Raw genomic sequence first — 18364 nt, forward strand, 5'->3', positions numbered from 1 at the left:
GAGAGGGCGTGCAAGCATGCACAAGGCTTTACACGTGAACCTACCAGGCCTATTTAAGTGCCTTCAGTTGTGGTGCAAGTTGCTGGATCCTCAACATGTTTACCCACTTTTTTGCCAGTGCTTTGATTTTTGGTATTCTGACCTTGGCTTGACCTTGACTTTTTGCCTTTGGTCACCATCTGCACTGACATCAGCCTGTTGCAAGACTTTGGGCCTGATTTGATAAAGCTCCCCAAGACTGGAGGGGAAACACTTTCATCAGTGAACCTGGGTGATACAGCAAACCTGGAATCAATCTGGTCCAGGATTAAAAACATTTCCTAACAAATAGCAAATGACTAAAGAAATTCATTCAAGGTTTGCTGGATCACCCAACTTCATTGAGGAAAGTGGCACATCTCCACCAGCAGGGGGAGCATGTCTGTGAAACACTCTTGTCCTCTGTGGTAGTGGAGCGGCTGACTGGGAGTCACATGACCTGGACCAGGAAGTGTGTAGAGGAGATAATGCCCCTGATTCATCAAGCAGAATCGGATTATCGCTCGCATCGCGCAGCTGAAATCTAATCGCCTTAATTGGCAGATTCGCGCTCCCTATTGTGAAGGCTGGAATCCGGCTGGTAGTGAGGCGAGTGTACACGCATACTCGAGTCAGGACCACGGTAATCCGCGATCGATGGCCGCGCGTACGTTCGCGCTTCCAGCGAGCGCGGATTTCATTGATGAATCAGGGGCAATGCCTTAGCAGAGCTGGTGCTAGCAGCAGGGGAGTGAAAGGTGGGTGGCATTGAAGAAGGCACTGATCCCCTGGACCTGCAAGGATCTATGACAAAGTGTCTATGAGTTAAACTACCCATACCAATATTTGATGCTTGTTTATGATTGTGGTCATGTTAAGGGCTGGGTTTAGGGAGTGGAGCAGTTGGGCAATTGCCCAGGACCACAACCTTCTCCAGGACCCCAAGTTGCAGAATGGCAAAAAAATTCATGGAACTGGAATGCTGTTTCCCTGGGGGCCCCCACATATTTGCATGGGCTATATTTTGTCCTAAACCATTTCTGGTGCCCACCCCAAGCCATTAGCCACAGATGATTGTAATGCATTCAATCAATCATTGGTTACGTTATTGGTGATCGTATGATCTTCGATTGATTGTCTTTGTTTATTGAAATGCATTGTGTGTAACTGATTCCGTAAGAAGGAAACAACAGCTTGAAATTAAATAGTTTTCACGGGTGGTTCATGACATTGGTGGTTCATGTTCTAGGCATTTGACTCCTTCTCAGTAGGAATGGAATATGAGCTGAATCCTTTGTTGGTTATGACCAAACTTCTGTCTTTACACTTTGAAGTTGGCAGGGCAAAAATCAACCAGGAGCCAATTCTTAGGGTACACATTGAAAAGTATTTCCTTTGGCTCCTGGTTGTCAGGGGTGGTTCATGACATAAACCACATTCAAAAATCATCAATCAATGGGAATGTTGTCTATGTATCTGTGCATTGTCTATGCACCTAACTTTTGTAAGGGTTAACAAGCTTCTCTTCCTTCATACTAAAGATCCCCCTTCCCCCTATTAGATTGACATAGGGAGCAGTTTACCCAGCATGCATGAACAATCCCAGGATCTGTGTTGCAACTACCAAACTGTCAATCAGTGTCTGACATTTGCATGGAGGAGTTCTTTCCTTCTACCTTCATCTACTGCACATGTGCAATAGCCACCCTATAGTCCATACCTTAATATGCATGTAAAGGGTGCAAGTCATTTTGTTACAGACTTCCAGACCCCTCTTAAAGAGACACACATGCAGCATTATTCCTGCTGCAACCACCTTATACCACAGCGCCACCATCTGGCATTTGTCAACTCAATGTTATTACAAGGTATGCATTAGCTATTATCCATTTATACCTATCTCCCTCTTAATTTTATGTCTTTAATATTACCCTTATCCATAGTTTTTTATCCCAAGTATCATCATTATGATTTATATACTTATAAAAAGTTCCTTATTTAAAAACTGTCATCTTTTAATCTTTCTTCCCTAAGCCATATAATTGATGCGCTCATTTTCTACTCAAATCATCTTGACACCAATCGCTCTTTCATCTTTCTGTATTTCTCAAACTGTGAGTAGAGCATTCCAGTTACTTATGTGAATATGATGCACTATTACCACAGCAATACCTATTGATATTCAATCTTAATGTTATTATACATATGCATTATATATACCCTCTCATCTAGATAAAAATATTATGAATGTTAACAGTGGTTTGCTATACATCTTCTCCTAGGAAAATACTATATATAGATATATTTTTTGACATGTTCAGCAACCATCGATGTTAATGATTTGTTTTTTTTGTAAACATACCTTTGTTATACACTAGCTACTTCATATCAATGCTAACAAATCTTATATACACAACGGCTTCATATGTGAGCAACATACAGAATTAAGTATTTCCCTACCTATTCATCTATATCACTAACTACAGATCTCAGTCTGTATGATCTCACTCATGGGAAAAAATCCAGGGGGGCTGTAAATAGATTATAAAGCAAAGGTAGGCAAACTCCGGCATTTAAGCCGAATACGGCCTTGCCAGTTTTCCAGTCCGGCCTAACACCCCCCTAGTTATTTTCTGAGAACAGCTTTATTAATCTACACATGCAGACTGGGAACATGGGTATTTGTCCCTGTGTTCCTGAGGAAGCGGACATTGATCTGTGAAAAGCGGAGCACAGCAATACAAAGAGGCGGCTTGGAAATGTATATATTTTGTTAAATGTAAAATTGATGTGAATCTAATGTTTCTTACATTTTAATAAATAAATTAATTTTAGTATTTTATTGGTGAATGTTCATTGTAACCATTATATAGAATTATGCCTAAAAAGTCCCAAAAATACCATTTCGGTTTTGTTTAGATGCTGTTTAGTTGGGAATGCAATATGAATTATTATTCAGCCATGTGGTTTATGTTATTGGAATGCTTTAGGGAACCAGGATCAAGGCATCTCAAAAGACATAGCTGTACAATTCAAAACTTGCCTTTATTTAACAATTACTTTTTGTTTCTATCAGCCAGGTGGTTCCTAGCCATCTTTAAATCATGGGATGGACTGTTTGGCCCACCAAGTCCATTCAATTCACTCTGGGCCCGGATTGTTTGGCCCACCCATTCCATCCAATACACCCTGGGCCTGGTCTGTTTGGCCCACCATTCCATCCAATACACTCTGATCCTGGATTGCTTGGCACACCCATTCCATCTAATACATTCCTGGCCCCAAACAAAGATCTGTAAAGCTGTAATTCTCAATTGGCCTAGAAAATCTTAGGATGCTACAGGTATTTATATTTCCTCTGGGGTCTGCAAGGGGCCTTTTTAACACCATTACCCAAGCATTGTCCACCATAGTCACCAGGTAACCGTCCCTAAAATATGCCCTGCAGCCTTCACTGGAGGAAATCAACAGCATTGGGATGCAAAAAAGTGTATAAAAATAAAAGTTCAACAGCTTTATTATATTTATATTATATATATATATATATATATATATATATTATGAAATATACCTATAATATGTACCAAACATCAATTGTTTATGATACACAGTGTATTACCAAATGTATTACTATTAGGTACTACTTTAAAACTCATTATCTTATCATAAAATATTTAAATACAATTTTCCTAATTGCTTCTTTCACTTCGGTATTTCTCAGGCTGTAAATCAGGGGGTTAAGAATAGGCGTCACAGCCCCATAAATAAGAGAAACATACTTTTGACTGGATGAGAATGTGTTTGCTGGCGCCATATAGGTGATAATAATTGGCCCATAAAACATGAACACTACAGTCAGATGGGATGCGCATGTAGAAAACGTCCTTAATCTTCCATCAGTTGATTGAATCTTTATTACAGATTCAATTATAAAGGTATAAGACACAACAATGAAAATCAAAGGTGCCAACAGAGTAAACAAACTCACAATAAACATTGTCGTTTTATAAAAACTGATATCTCCACATGCCAACTCCAGAACGGCCAATATCTCACAAACAAAATGGTCGACTTTGTTGCCTCTGCAAAACGTAAGGGGCTTCAAGATGGTGGGAATGGCTGAGAGCAGAAAATTTCCCAACCACATTATGATTGTCTCATTTCTACATATCTTCAGGTTCATGATGACGTTGTAATACAAGGGCATGCAAATGGCGATATAACGGTCGTAAGCCATCACGGCTAATAATATGCATTCGGTTTCTCCTAAGAAGAGCCCGGTGTTCATTTGGGCCATGCATCCGATGACTGAGATGCGCCTGTTATGGGAAAATATATCAAGTATCATCTTCGGAAGCGAGCTTGATGAGTAGCACAAGTCAAGGAAAGACAGGTTACAGAGGAAAAAGTACATAGGAGTATGTAACTGAGGGGTCAAATGATAACTAAAAATCAGAAAACAATTACCCAAAGTGGAAAATATATAAATGGTCAGAAATGCAAAAAACAGGAAAATCCTAATCTCTAAACCTTGGGAAAAACCAGTTAAAATGAATTCGGTCACGTAGGTTAGATTCCCTCCTTCCATAATGGAAAGGAACAAAAAAAATGTAAAGCTGGATACCAGGTAGATAATATTAAAGTATATTATTTCAGATTGATATTAATTCATACATCATAGCACTTTTTTTTATTTCCTTTCAACAATAATCAATCATTAAATGTATTTTTTTGGAAGCAAGAAGAGCAAAAAAAATTTGACTTGGTGTCCTCCTTTGGATGTCTATCTACAGCAAAGGTAGGAGTAGGAGAAAGAAAAAGGTAGCACACGAAGTCAGTAAAGTCATGTATTGATAAGGAGCATGCTTAAAAGATGACCAATCAGAAATAAGTTTACTCCGAGCTGCTTTTTCTTTGTCATCCAGGCACAGGTTGGAGGGGGAAGGTTGCATTGTAGAATCATGTCCATGCAGAATCTGATAGGGGGTCACACTCTATGCTCTGGTCCCAATAATCTTTTCCTCAATAGTTGTGATGATCTCTGATCTGATCATTTTTAGGAGACTCGGTAGGTTTTCAAAAAAAAAAAGAAGCCAATGGCATGGGTAGCAGAGGAGCCCAAGAAGAGAATATGGTCCATAAAATTGTATTTATTTGTCCAAGATAATATAAATTCACAATCAACGCATTTTGCAGGACTTTAGTGGCCACATCTTCAGGATTGGTGTACACTTTAAGGCTGTAAGGAGTCTTTGAAGTGTCTTATTACCTACTTGCTGCATAATATGTTGGCGCTATATATAAATATAGTTTATTATTAATAATAATAATTACATTTGATAAAAACAAGGTGAACATTTTAAACACTAAACTGATTATATAAAGCAGGCTTGACAAATGACTTGAATGCCATGAGCAATCTTACACCATTTATAAATGTTGAAATTAAAATAATAATAAAATAAATACAAATATCTATTTTTGAGAATTCAATAAACAATGAAAAAAAAATTATTATTTAATATAAGAACATTTTCTTGTGGTTCACTGGGGCATGGTGTTAATACACCTAGGACATCAAATCACTTCTTTTTAAGGAAGAAAATAATAATTGTATTGCCTTTAACTTTGTAGAGTCAATTGGCATGCATTGGGGCTAAAGGATTTTTTTTCATTATTTAAGTTTTTGAGGGGGGTGATCCCTGTATCTTATGCCCGACAAGATGTTTCATGTTCTCAGATGTATACTTTAAAACTGTTGTTGTTTATTGATTATGTATAGTCCTCTGAACCACAGTCTTGTTAACCCCTGATAAAGCATTTTGCGAAATGCGTCGGGTAAAAACCACAAAAAAGTGAAACACATGGATATCTTGAGTCCTCTGATTGTGTCACATCATTTGATGTACATAAGATATTATCTTTCTGTTCTTGTATGGCCCATGTTAATCTGCTTTATGTACAATATGTTGTTAATTTATATTATTTATTAATTTGTTGAAACTGCCCAATATTAAGTCATCTACTATTGTACTCTGTATCTAAAGTGATGAGTTATCTTAAATTTTTGCACATTTATTTAACCTAACATAACAAATGATTCTAAAATAATTATTTGTAGAACATTTTGCACCTGGAAAAAATATTGGCAGCACTATTAAAGCATGGGCTTATTAAAAACATCATCATGATGCATTTATCAAACATATAAAGGTAAAAACTTCAATAAAAAGCTAATGGTAAATCAATAGTTCTGGAGCATTGCATTTGCATTTTCACATATGTACATCACTTTGGTTCACCCTACACGTTTTGCAGAGAAAGTCTGCTTTTTCAGGAGAACAAATAGAGCTATAGAATAAGTCTATATGGACCATAACTAAAAACTACAAGGAGACAATATAAGGAACACAGGGAGGGGTGAGATTGCAAGACACCCCACCTAGTCCAAGTACATGATAGGTATAGTAGAGCCTTGTGTTTAGATTATCCCAGTGATTTATTTCTTAAGATTGTTTGATATTTATTTACTTTACCAAACAAAAATGTAGTCATCCAAAATGTTTCTACCTGAAATATAATAAATTCCAAAATGTTCCAAAAAGGTATAAAGTACACAATACAGTTTTAAAACTATTGCATTTTTTATTTTCTATTTTATTAAATTATTAAGATAATACCAGTTTTTTCGAGTTCCACTGTTAATTGAATCTGCATTTAGATAAATAAAAGGATTACAATTACTTCTAGCACAAGTGATTGAAATAGTTTTACATTGTTATAAGGAAAAAAGCAACAAGAGGAACAAATGGTGAGGCAATAGGTATAATAAAATTTACAACAATATTTCTTACTGAGACACATTTGTAATGCAATGGCATTTGCAATAAATAACCCCCAAATAAAAAAAATAAACTGCATTGTAATCCGGTTCTGTCACTCGATAATATACAACAGAATAGGCCTGACCCATTCTATTAAATTGAAATCTAAATTGCATTTCAGAATTTATTTTTATTTAAATAAACTTAAACTCCTGAGATTAATTACAGCATTGATCTTTGTGACCAAAGGATTGCAATGATTAGAGACAATTGGCTTAATTCACTAGAGTGTACAAATAGATTCTGTATTTTCAGCAATGATTAGCAATGATGAGATGGAGTAAAATAATGAGCATTATGGGAATGTAATCAGTAAAAAGCTATTGAATAGTTGAATGTTGTAGGTATAGTTTTATTTGAGTTATTAAATACAAAAAAAAGAAATTGTATATAAATTAAATATTATTTAACTGATAGGTGCACACAAACCTTTGGCTATATGGTATAATAAAAAAAGTTAAATTTAGGGAACATTTGTTAAAAAATGTCTGATTAATAAATAATCCAAAAACATCTTCAGAGATCTCAATAAATATACTAGAAGCAGAGGATTAAGTATGAGTTCACTTGTGTTGTTTTCCGAATCTGGCTTTAGCTTGGTTCTACAGGAACCAAATAAACTTGTTGTTTGAGCTAACTTTGGGTTTGCTTTGGGTTTCATTGTCAAGATATTCAGCAATCATTGTTCCCATGGTAAAAGTAAACTTGAGTTGGCATTTTTTATTTCAAATCTGATTTTTTTGTTTGATTTTTCCTCTGTTCTGTTCAAGATCTGTTTCCTTCTCCCATCTATATCTCTCACCTTGATCCATACTTTTGATTTCAGTCTTCTATCTACCCCCCCCCCCCCCCCATTTCTTACATAGTTAAGTTGGAAAAAGTCCATCAAGATCAGCCACTAGGGAAATAAGTATATCCTTGATATAAAACCCTATAGATGTAGTTGCTCCAGGGGAAGACAAAAAACACTTATAAAGCCTGTTTCAATTTGCTCCACTAGGGGGAAAATCCTTCCGGATTCTCTACTTTATTCTTCTTTCTTTACTTTTTCCCATTCCTCTTTGTGGTGATTGTGATCAGATGGTCTCCATTTACCAGATGGTCTTTTTTTCATATTAAGAGTGAACGTTTGCAAACTCCATTTATGATTTAATTCTAGCTGAACTTCTATCAAAAATGCTTGAAAATGAAAATGCTGGAAAATGTACTTTTTTTTGTTTTTACATTTTTTTTCATTAACAATACCTTAAATTACAGTCCCATACTGTGTTTTGAGTTCTTAAACATGAGGGAACCCTCATCTTAAATAAGATTCAGCTTTTCATGTATCCCCTGCTATAATTACTAAATCCACAGCTCACTGTAAATAAAATAAAACCCAACTAATCCATAAAAGATCGTTGGTGCCATTTAAATTGACCTGAGAGGCAAAAATTGCTAATAGTTCAAGGAACCCCTAACAGTCTTTGGAGGAACTCTGGTTGAGAAATTCCTTTGAATATTTTGGTTCTAGAACAAGGCGTTTTTTTTTACCATTATGAAATGAGCCTCATTATTTATTTGTGATGTTATATACCTACCAACATATATTTCTTAAACAAAATGTTTGTAAAATAAATATACTGTACCTGTTCCAGGGTACGAGATCTGGAAACTACTTGTTCTTTCAGATTCGCTATTAGTCAAATATATCTTAAGTATCATATGGTAGTTTTTCATCTATATATTCTTAAGCCTAAGTTCTACTCAACACCTAAAGTTTTTTTTCTTACACCTCCTTCCCCTCCTTCTGTGCAGGATCCACTTTTTGGACCCTCTCCCAATGTACTTGCTTTTGACTTCACTGGGTGTATGTTTAGCAGAAGTTTGTGTGAAATAAACAGCACAAAATAAACTTCAGCAAGCACAGGGGATTCTCAGCAAAGACAGGAGGTGTCTCCAGCTATGTAACTACCTCTCACACACTGTATCAGCACATTCCTGGCCAAACTGCTTTTTCATGACACCATCCTCGGAAATACCCACACCTAAAGCTTAATTTTAATTGGGTAAAAGGTCAGAAGACAAACAGAAGGAAGACGAAGGTCAGGACTCCATTTGAAAAGGAAAGATTTTATTGAGGTAACTTAATCATTGGTTTCCTACATTCATACGATATACATTAGATTAAAAAATCAATAACATTTATCAAAAACCCTTACAATTTCCACAGAAACACATCATCATTTGCTTTTTAACTAAAGGAAATTATACAACAGTTGACAATCACATTTATTGCTTATGATTGGTTTTCCTAATCTCTTCAATTTTTATGCCATCTCAACTTTTTTTTAGATAACTGGGCTGTAATCCTCTGCCATGACCAAAATCTTCAACAAACCTTCTTTCCCTGTCCCATTTTTAATTTTATTTTACCTTATTCTTTTAGCAATAAACAGATTTTATATCACCCAGTAACGTTATGACCAGGCTTAAAAACTCGATTCTGCCCCTCCTGACAAAGTCTCACCCCCCGGACTACTTATTTCAAGAGCTTTCTGTTTATATACCCTGTACCTCCCCGCAGGCATTTGGGATTCAAGGTAACAGTATTATTTTCAGGAAAAGACCAATGTATGCATATAGAGCGGGACAGAGAAGAGAGGGGGGAATGGCAGAGTTGTGCTGTCCTGTAGGAAGAGCTGATATGGATGGATGGGATTTTAATGTATCAGAGTCAACTAAAATTGAAACTTAGGATCATACTGTATTTTTGCATATTTTTTAAATGAATTAAGATAGAAATGTGCAGGTATGACAGAGATATACTGGATGGGGGGAAGGAGGGGTTGCCCTGAAATGCAATGTAATTATAAATGAAGGCATTTCTGAACTGGAAGACTTTCTCTACCACCCACAGGTTTTATAAAGCATCGGTTGCAGGTATTTCTGCAACGGAATAATGTCATCTTTTCATTGAGTGCCCGCCAGCCCGTCCAGATTTCATCATCAGTTCTTTTTTTATCATCAGAGAATACATCCCAAAAAACAAAAGCTCTGCTGTCTTTATTTACATTATCAAACACAGAAAGCTCCTTCACAATATTGAAATAATCTCCAGTATTAACACATTTGCTTAAACACGGGGAGTACAATGAAAAAAACACAACACATCCCGCTGCCGGTGCTTTGTTAATCAGATTCTGAACGGGGGAAACTGATCTGTCCCCGCTGTGTAAGAGACGGTATTCGGCGTGGTCATTTCCTCTGTAGGAGGCCACCACCATTCTGGTTCCTTCATAGATATTCCAATTGCGGACTGTTTCACGCAGAAAATCAATGTTTTCATTCCTCAGAGCATGCGCGATCTTATCAGTACTTAGTTGTTTGCACTCATCCGAGGTGAACTTCACTGCATAAGCATGTTGAAAGTTTAGGTATCCTCTATAAACATAAAATAATATTGATGAAATGTTACTTTTAAATATGTATTAGGACCCTGTATAAGGCCCTGGTCAGCACCAATGCTCACCAGACACCAGTCCCCCAATCTAACGCCCTAGTCTTCACCTTTAGCAAACCCCGCTCAGCCTCGGGAGACTGGTTGTGTCTCCCAGCACTTGGTTGCCCCCAGGTCTTAATTCCCAAGGGATGTGTCTGGGGATGGGTTGGCATCAGATCAGGGGCCCACAAATAAGCAGTACAAGTACTATAAAGTAAATCCAGAGTATAAAACCAAAGGTCTACCAAATGAGGTACAGAGAGAATAGCACAAGCAGAGTCAGGTCCACAGGGAGAGGTCGGTCCAGGCTGCATATAAACGATGGGTCAGGAACAGGCAAAGGACAGCAACAGTAAATTCCATGAGAAACACTCCAGCACAGATTAGCCCATCTAAAATTCTGTCATTACGAGGTACTGAGTGAAGATTCATGAGAAAAAATGAATAGTGATTTTTACATGGTACTTAATAACTTAAATCCATTTTGGGACTTTGGTTCCATGGGCACTGATGTCACAATTATCAACTTTTTTGGAAAATAAAAACATCCGCTGTGTTTTTCTAAAGGATGAAGCCGAGCTTTTCTGTACCATGTTAATACAAGACTCAACTGCAATTATACTTTAATAGAAAATAATATAATAAAGAGGAACCTCTAAACACTTTTGTCATGCTCATAGAGACAGAACCACTAGGGGTGATTTGCTCAGTGGTATTGTGGGCCTAAGAAGGTCCAATGCACAGAGTTTGTTTAAGTCTTCTCCAAAGCCTTTAGTGGTGGGGTGTTGAGCTGCAGCCTGGGTGGGAAGTTTAAAATTAGCAGGCAAGACAGTAGTTGATTTTGGCTAGGCAGAGATGAAAAACAACGCCAGGGGTCAAGTACCAAAAACACAGGTGACACAGGGTCATAGGATGCTGGAGGGTGACTGGGGACCCAGGAAGCACCAGGACACAAGTGGAGATTGGAGTTATGGGTGACACGGGGGTCACAGAAAGCACAGGGGAACACACGAGACACACAAAGACACTAGGGACTCAAAAACATCAAAATAGGAAATGCACAAGGGAACAGTAGACTGGATAACCAAGGGTTAGAACAGGAGCTGGTGAAGGAAACACAATCAGGTAGCAGCTGAGTGGATTGCAGTTTAGCAGAGCTAGGAGGCCAAGCAGTAATCTGGAGACATGCTGCTTAAACACTGAGCGCTAAGTCTGAGCCAGCTAAATAGAAAGCACCATCAAAAGGCTTTCTCCTGAATAGCTGGTGGGAGGGGCGATGCAGATCAAATCTAGAGGAACAGGTGTGTCCGGGGTCAGAACTTCTCGCATGCACGGAAAGGAGCTGGCACTTTAACAAGAAGGAGGTAAGTGTCAAAACATGTATTCCATCCAATATTCCACCAACAAACACAGACGTTCCACTGTATACCCTGTAATTTCTCTCTCAAAGATAAAAATTCAATTGACCAAAAACTTAAGTCCAAATAAAATGAAGAAAGTAAAAAAATGGGCAATATTACATTGTGTGACATTGTAACACAAGTTCATCCCTCATATTGCTCATCACCCTTCATTTTATCAGTATTCATCATAACAGGAAATATAAACTTTACCTTGTCATTTTATCACTGATATATGTTGTTACTCTTGCCGTTTGTTCTTCAGTTAGAAACATCCCACTTGGGATAAAAGTCAATAGACAGAGCAGGCTTAGCATGCTGTGACCCGTCATCTCTACCTGTGATATAAAAGGAACATGTATGGTTTTCATTATGCCAGAAAATAAAATACATAAAATAATACATTCAATACATTCATAGCGAGCATGTTAGTTTCTGTGCACATATGTAGGTTCTTGTGGATGTACTAATTTGTGCCTATAATGTAAATTGAAATTTTCATTAAAAATTCACAACTGGCTTCCATTCGGTCCTGCGCCATCCTGGATTCTTTCTTTGTCCTGGCATGGAAGAACCAGAGGGTGTTGCCATCTTCTTTTCTCCTCTTCCTGCTTCTGCTTAAAGGGGAACTAAGGTGAAAAAACATGAAACTTACCTTTAATTGTGCAGACCTGTTGATTCCCTGGTGCTGGATTCCATATAGTCCCACGTCGTCCCGGTTTCCTGCATCGGGCGTTGCCATCTTCCTTCTTCTGCTCACATCACCTGATCTCGAACTGCACAGGCATGAGATTGGGTGACGAATGCTGCTGTATTTGTAAAAAAAGAAAGTGTGGATCTTACTGTGCATGCGTGAGATCAGCATCTTTCATTTTTCACAGACAAAAAAGTCCCTTCTGCACATGGACAACCCCGGGCATGCACAGACGAGCAGCCCAAGCCGGCCCTGAGCTCCCATTCAGTCTGTATAGCTATGGTGGTGAAGACAGAAAGGGAGGGGCTTTGCCTTTTTTTAATGAAAAAAACAAAGATATTTTTACTTTATATATTATTATTATTATTATTAATATTATGATTTTATTATTATTATTATTATTATTAACCACCTAGCCGTTATGCCCGACCTTCGTACGGGCAAAAAAAAAAGGCTAGGATGGTTAAGCCCGTATTTTTGTCACATCCTTACCTCCATGGTCCCGCTGTGCACATCCAGCGTCGTTTTCCTATTCCAGTGTCGTTTTCCTATTCCATCGTCGTCCGTCGATCTCCCTCTCCAGCGTCGGGTGCCAGCGGGACAAGTAAGATGCCAGCCGGTATCTTGTGTTCCGCCGCCCGGCATCTTGTGTTCCGCCGCCCGGCCGGCGGAACACAAGATACCGGCCGGCGTTTCCTTTAATTTTATTAAAAGTATTTTTTTTTTTACATGATTGTGTGTTTCAAACATTTTTTATATTCATTATATCTACTAGACCCCTATTCGGACATATTTCTGTAAGTTACAGGTCTACAATTTAAAAAAAAAAATTTCATGAAAAACAGTGGTTCTCAGAATCACTTTTGGTACAGAAATCTAGACCTCAGTGTAACGCTCAGGTGGTTAATAAACAGGATTTATTTAGCACCAACATATAACACAGCGCTGTACATTAAATATAGAAGGGTAATCTACCTTTCTTTATAAAGTAAACATTGTGGTGATTGGGTGACTTAAAGTTGACCTATCTCACACTGAGCAGGTGTGAGATCTGGTGAAGTTTCCTCCTGTAATTTGAAATAAAAGACCTGATTTCACTGTGCATATGTAAGCTCTGCACTTTTTTTTATATTGCCGGAAAAGGATTATGTACTTTTTTGTATAAAGTAAAAAATTATTATTATTACACAGTATTTATATAGCACCATCATATTACGCAGCATTGTACAAAGTCCATAGTCATGTCACTAGCTGTCAGCCAAAAGAACTCACAATCTAATGTCCGTACCATAGTCATATGTCATTAATACATTTTAGGGTCAATTTTGACAGGAAGCCAATTACCCTAACTGCATGTTTTTGGAAATTTGGAGGAAACTGGAGTACCCAGAAGGAACCCACAAAAACATGGGTAGAACCTGCAAACTCCATGCAGATAGTTCCCTGGTCGAGATTCAAACCTGAGACATAGGCCCTAATTCATCAAGAAGAATGGGACGCTCGCTCGCGCATTCGTATTCACGAAATCGTAAAATCGTACGCCGTCGCGCAATTCAGCAACTGAATAAGCTCGCGGCCGGAGCCGCGCATCTCCGGCAGCTTTACACTGGCGAGCTTGCATTAAAAGTCACTGTTCCCCTAAAAAATCATTCTTTCTAATCTGTTCCTTCCTCTGAATTATTTGTAAGGCTAAAAAGCAGCACAATTGTCTTAAAACTCAGTTGTTTGATGCGCATAGTTCTGCGCAGAACTTCAGACGCGTGTAGCTCATATTTGTGCTCCATCCATTGTGCTCCCCCCCTCAGCAATTTTGATGATGATACTATGTTTAGGGTGTTTCTGCATAAAGTTTAACAATGATTTTTATTTTTATTTTTTTGCTTTTGGGACAAGTTCCCATGTGTCCTCCAGATATCCCCAGCAGTTATGGTGATAATTTAACCCCCTGAAAAAAGGAAAAGTCGTCTGCAAGAGTAAAGATGACTCCAGAGCTAATTCAAGCATTTTTGATTGGGCAGACTTCGAGGGCAAACATAAACAAACTGGAGCAATGAGGAAAAGAGAAACAGGGAAAACAAATAAACTAAATGAAAAAAATATATGTAGTATTGTTACAACATAATACTTCCTTCTACAAAAACACATCATAGAATCTTCGGGTATTATAAATAAGAATTGCAACAGAAATTAACCAGTCATCAATAATATTACCGTACCTGAAAATAAAACTGTTCTCCCCAAGAAACTTCCTCTGCTATGACAATTCTTTGATGGAGTTTTTATAGAAAAGCTATTGTCAATATAGAAGTTGATTTTTAGCCTAGGTGGAGTTTATTGACCTGGTATAGTTCTTTGCCAATATGTAACTGCAGGAAGAATAAATATCAGGACGACAAGGTTTTCTACAGAAATGTATGATGCAATAAATAAATACATTCCCAAATAAAACATACTGCACAATAAATTACACAGGTCAACATGTCATTTTCATCAGATATAATTTTATGTGGGTTTGTATTATTTTTGATGCTGATTTTCAGTTTTTCTCCAGCACGTCTAGTTTTTGTGATGCAGCTAATTACATATTGTGCAAAATGCGTAAAAAATAGCCTTACCATATTATAACATTTAAAGACAATTTTCTTTTATTAAGGTTAGAGACCACACAAACTGTGATTCATTTCATTTGTGGGGCAGTACGGTGTCTCAGAGGTAGCACTCTTGCCTTTACAGCACTAGGTCCCAGGTTTGAGTCTTGGCCAGAATGCTATCTGCATGGAGTTTGCAGGTTCTCCCCTTGTCTGCGTGGATGTACTCCAGTTCCCTCCCACATTCCAAAAATATGCAGTAAGGTTAATTGGCTTCCCCTCAAAATTGACCTTAGACTACATTATTGACATATGACTATGGCCACAACAATCCAGTGATAGAGTACACAAGAAAATCCCACTCTAAGCATTTCTCAAGAAACAATGGCACCGGACTGACACCCTTCAGTAAATTTACCACAATGTGCCTTATTTTACCCCAGACATTCACATCAATGGTACTTATGTTTTAGTACAAAATACATGCACGTACAATGTTAATTATATTAGGAATTTAATTATATATACTCAGGAACTGTATGTGTAGGGACAAACTGACAACAGATTGACTTAGAAAAGTTGATTTAGAAAAGTTGCCGGCGGTTTCTGATGATTATCAAAACTAATTCTTTGTTGACCTGTGTTATTATATTAGTATTTATAAAGCACCAACATATTGTGCAGCGCTGTACATTAAATAGGGGTTTCAAATGACAGACAGATACAGACAGGGACACAGGAGGTGGAGATGAACCTGCCCAGAAGAGCTTACAATCTAAGAGGAGGGGCAAGCAGCACACAATAGAAGGGGGAAAAGCAAGGATGGTAAATACTGAGAGTTTAAGAGACAGTTTGGAAAATACTCTTCCAACTGCTGGAGAGAGATGTGGAAAAGTGGGATTATTGTCACATATTTTCTGGTATCATTAGTGGATGAAGAGGGTCTCAGAAAACTCAAAAGAGTTTGCAACAAAAATGGCGGCTTAGGGGTTGCAACAGTCACATAATTCTGAACTTGCTGCAAGTTGCTGGGAAAAAGTTTGGTGTGTGCCATGTGTTGTACATACTTGCTGAATATTGCAAAAAAAACTCACCCACAGCAAATTTAATTCCACTTTAAAGAACAAAAAACATTGAGAACAGTGAAGTTAAGCCCAATGTCAATGGTTTTGGTTGTCAATGTCATGGTTTTGATTAATTTTTTCATAATAAACAATATTTTAATAACAAGTATATTATCTATAATGAAACATTAAACATTGTTCTATTGGTTGATATATATCATAAACAAATATCAAAATGAGGATATTTAAAGAGAAAAACAAAAAATGAACAAAGAAAGAGTGTTAGATTGGAAAAATAAGTTAAAGCAAAGAAGGAAAGATTCGAAACATCTTTTTATAAACCAGTGAGTTTGCGTCTTGGACTCCTCAACCATCTGGACCAACTACATGTAAAGTTACCACTTCTGTTATTCAAAATTGCAAACATTTGTTCATAAGCACAATATAAATGAGTATCTCTAATTATATCCGAGAGAGATGGAATAATTTTAGATTTCCAATTTTTCAAAATGTTGTTTGGATGCCAATAAAAATGTTCTGACTTTTGGATTGATAAGATCAATACCTACATGACGTATTGCTTATTGGGGTGCTGGAACAATTGGGACATTGATTAATTCTGAGATTACTGTATACAGTAAATTGAGTTTCGGTATGATCTAAGGGATGGACAGTACCAGAACATGTGACAATATTACCACTTTTTCAAATTGTCTCCAGCAGTTGGGAGAGTCATTTGTAAGGAATTTAGACATTTTGTAAGGTGCATAATACCACCTATACAATATGTATTCAATAATTCCCAGTGATTGGCAGAACTAGTGGCCCTCTGTGTTATAGATGTTGTTTTTCCCCATAATTGGGCAGATGTCCTTGGCTTCCTTTATGTTATTGATGCTCCATCAGTTTAATCCTCCTGCCGTCATTCCTTAATCTGTTTGAGTCCAGTTAGTTGGACCTTTCGGGAAGAGGTGGTGGTTGACCTCCATAATGGGCACACAAGTTATAGGTTAAGAATGCTGCAAACATTCAACTCTTTTATGTTGTCCCTTCAATTATCTTTGGTTTTATCTTTAGTGCCTATACAAAAACCATTGTCAATATGAATGTTGACTTTTCGCTGAGGCAATGTGTACCAACTTGTTCTGTTGTAATTGGGAAGACATTCGGTACCTATGAAACAAAATTTTTCTACAGAAATCAAGGATTCAATCAATTTGGTTCAAACTAAAACATGTTACAAAATAAATAAAACAAGTCTGATCACAAATGACTGTAAAAAATCTTTTTTTTTTTACAGAAGACTTTATATTGGCATATACTGTAATGTCATAATAATGTATTAGGTTTAGGCTGATACTATATAAAGTAATTAAAATTTCCTTTTTAAAGTTTACCTGTCTGTTCTTAGATGATCTATTGAAACTGTGCAGATTGATGATCAGTGACTGAAGAAGAAATTCACACATAGCTAAGGCTATGTAGATTGGTGAAAGGAAAGTAAAAGACTTTTTGCGGCACTAGATTTGTTAGTATAATCAAGTGTTTATTTAGTGAAGATATTTGTGGTCTAATCTATACATAGTAAATCTGAAAGTAATTTATGTAGGGGTTTGGCAGGTCTGAACAGGAGAGATGAAATTACTCGGTCCCGACACATTTCGCCCATTTAGTGCTTCCTCAGAGGATTTGAAAGTTCAACATTGTATCTGCCAATGAACAGTTATAGTGACTACATTTAAAGATTAGTGTAGCCAAACAAGGCGTGTGTTATAAACTTTGTAAGCTGGCTGCAATCACAAAGGATATACTATGATATTATTATTCAGATGGTAATTCAAGGTCAAAATACCTACATTGAAGGGTAGTGTCAGCAGTATTCATATCGAATTGGGTTTGAGGTTTTGGATGGTAATTATATAGGACTGCTAATTATCGGTAATTATTGAACTTGAGAGAAGTTTAGAGTTTTTCTTACTGGGGGCTTGTTTTACAATGCCTTTCTGTTCTTTAATGACAGAAAGTGCTCCAGGTTGATATTTGATGTTTCCGTGGAGGCTTTAATTCTTCCCTCCAAACAGTGCCAACAGATCAAGGCAGTTTTTTCTTTGGAGTGTGGTGAGCTTGGCTGGCTTAACCACCTGGGCGTTACACTGAGGTCTAGATTTCTGTACCAAAAGCGTTACAGGTTTTAATGATTTTTTTTTTTTAATTCTAGACCTGTAACTTACAGAA

The 18364-nt window shown here is 37.2% G+C and overlaps 1 long non-coding RNA gene across 1 annotated transcript; it reads right to left on the reverse strand.

Moving 5' to 3' along the window:
* Nucleotides 1-8994: 8994 nt before the first annotated feature.
* LOC140328002 (uncharacterized) lies at nt 8995-14812 on the reverse strand. Its single transcript, XR_011920194.1, has 3 exons — nt 14694-14812; nt 11997-12121; nt 8995-10325 (listed from the first exon to the last, which is right to left on the reverse strand). It is a non-coding gene; the product is annotated as an uncharacterized lncRNA (long non-coding RNA).
* Nucleotides 14813-18364: the final 3552 nt, after the last annotated feature.

This window comes from Pyxicephalus adspersus, chromosome 4 (genome assembly GCF_032062135.1).
Source record: "Pyxicephalus adspersus chromosome 4, UCB_Pads_2.0, whole genome shotgun sequence".
NCBI lineage: Eukaryota > Metazoa > Chordata > Amphibia > Anura > Pyxicephalidae > Pyxicephalus > Pyxicephalus adspersus.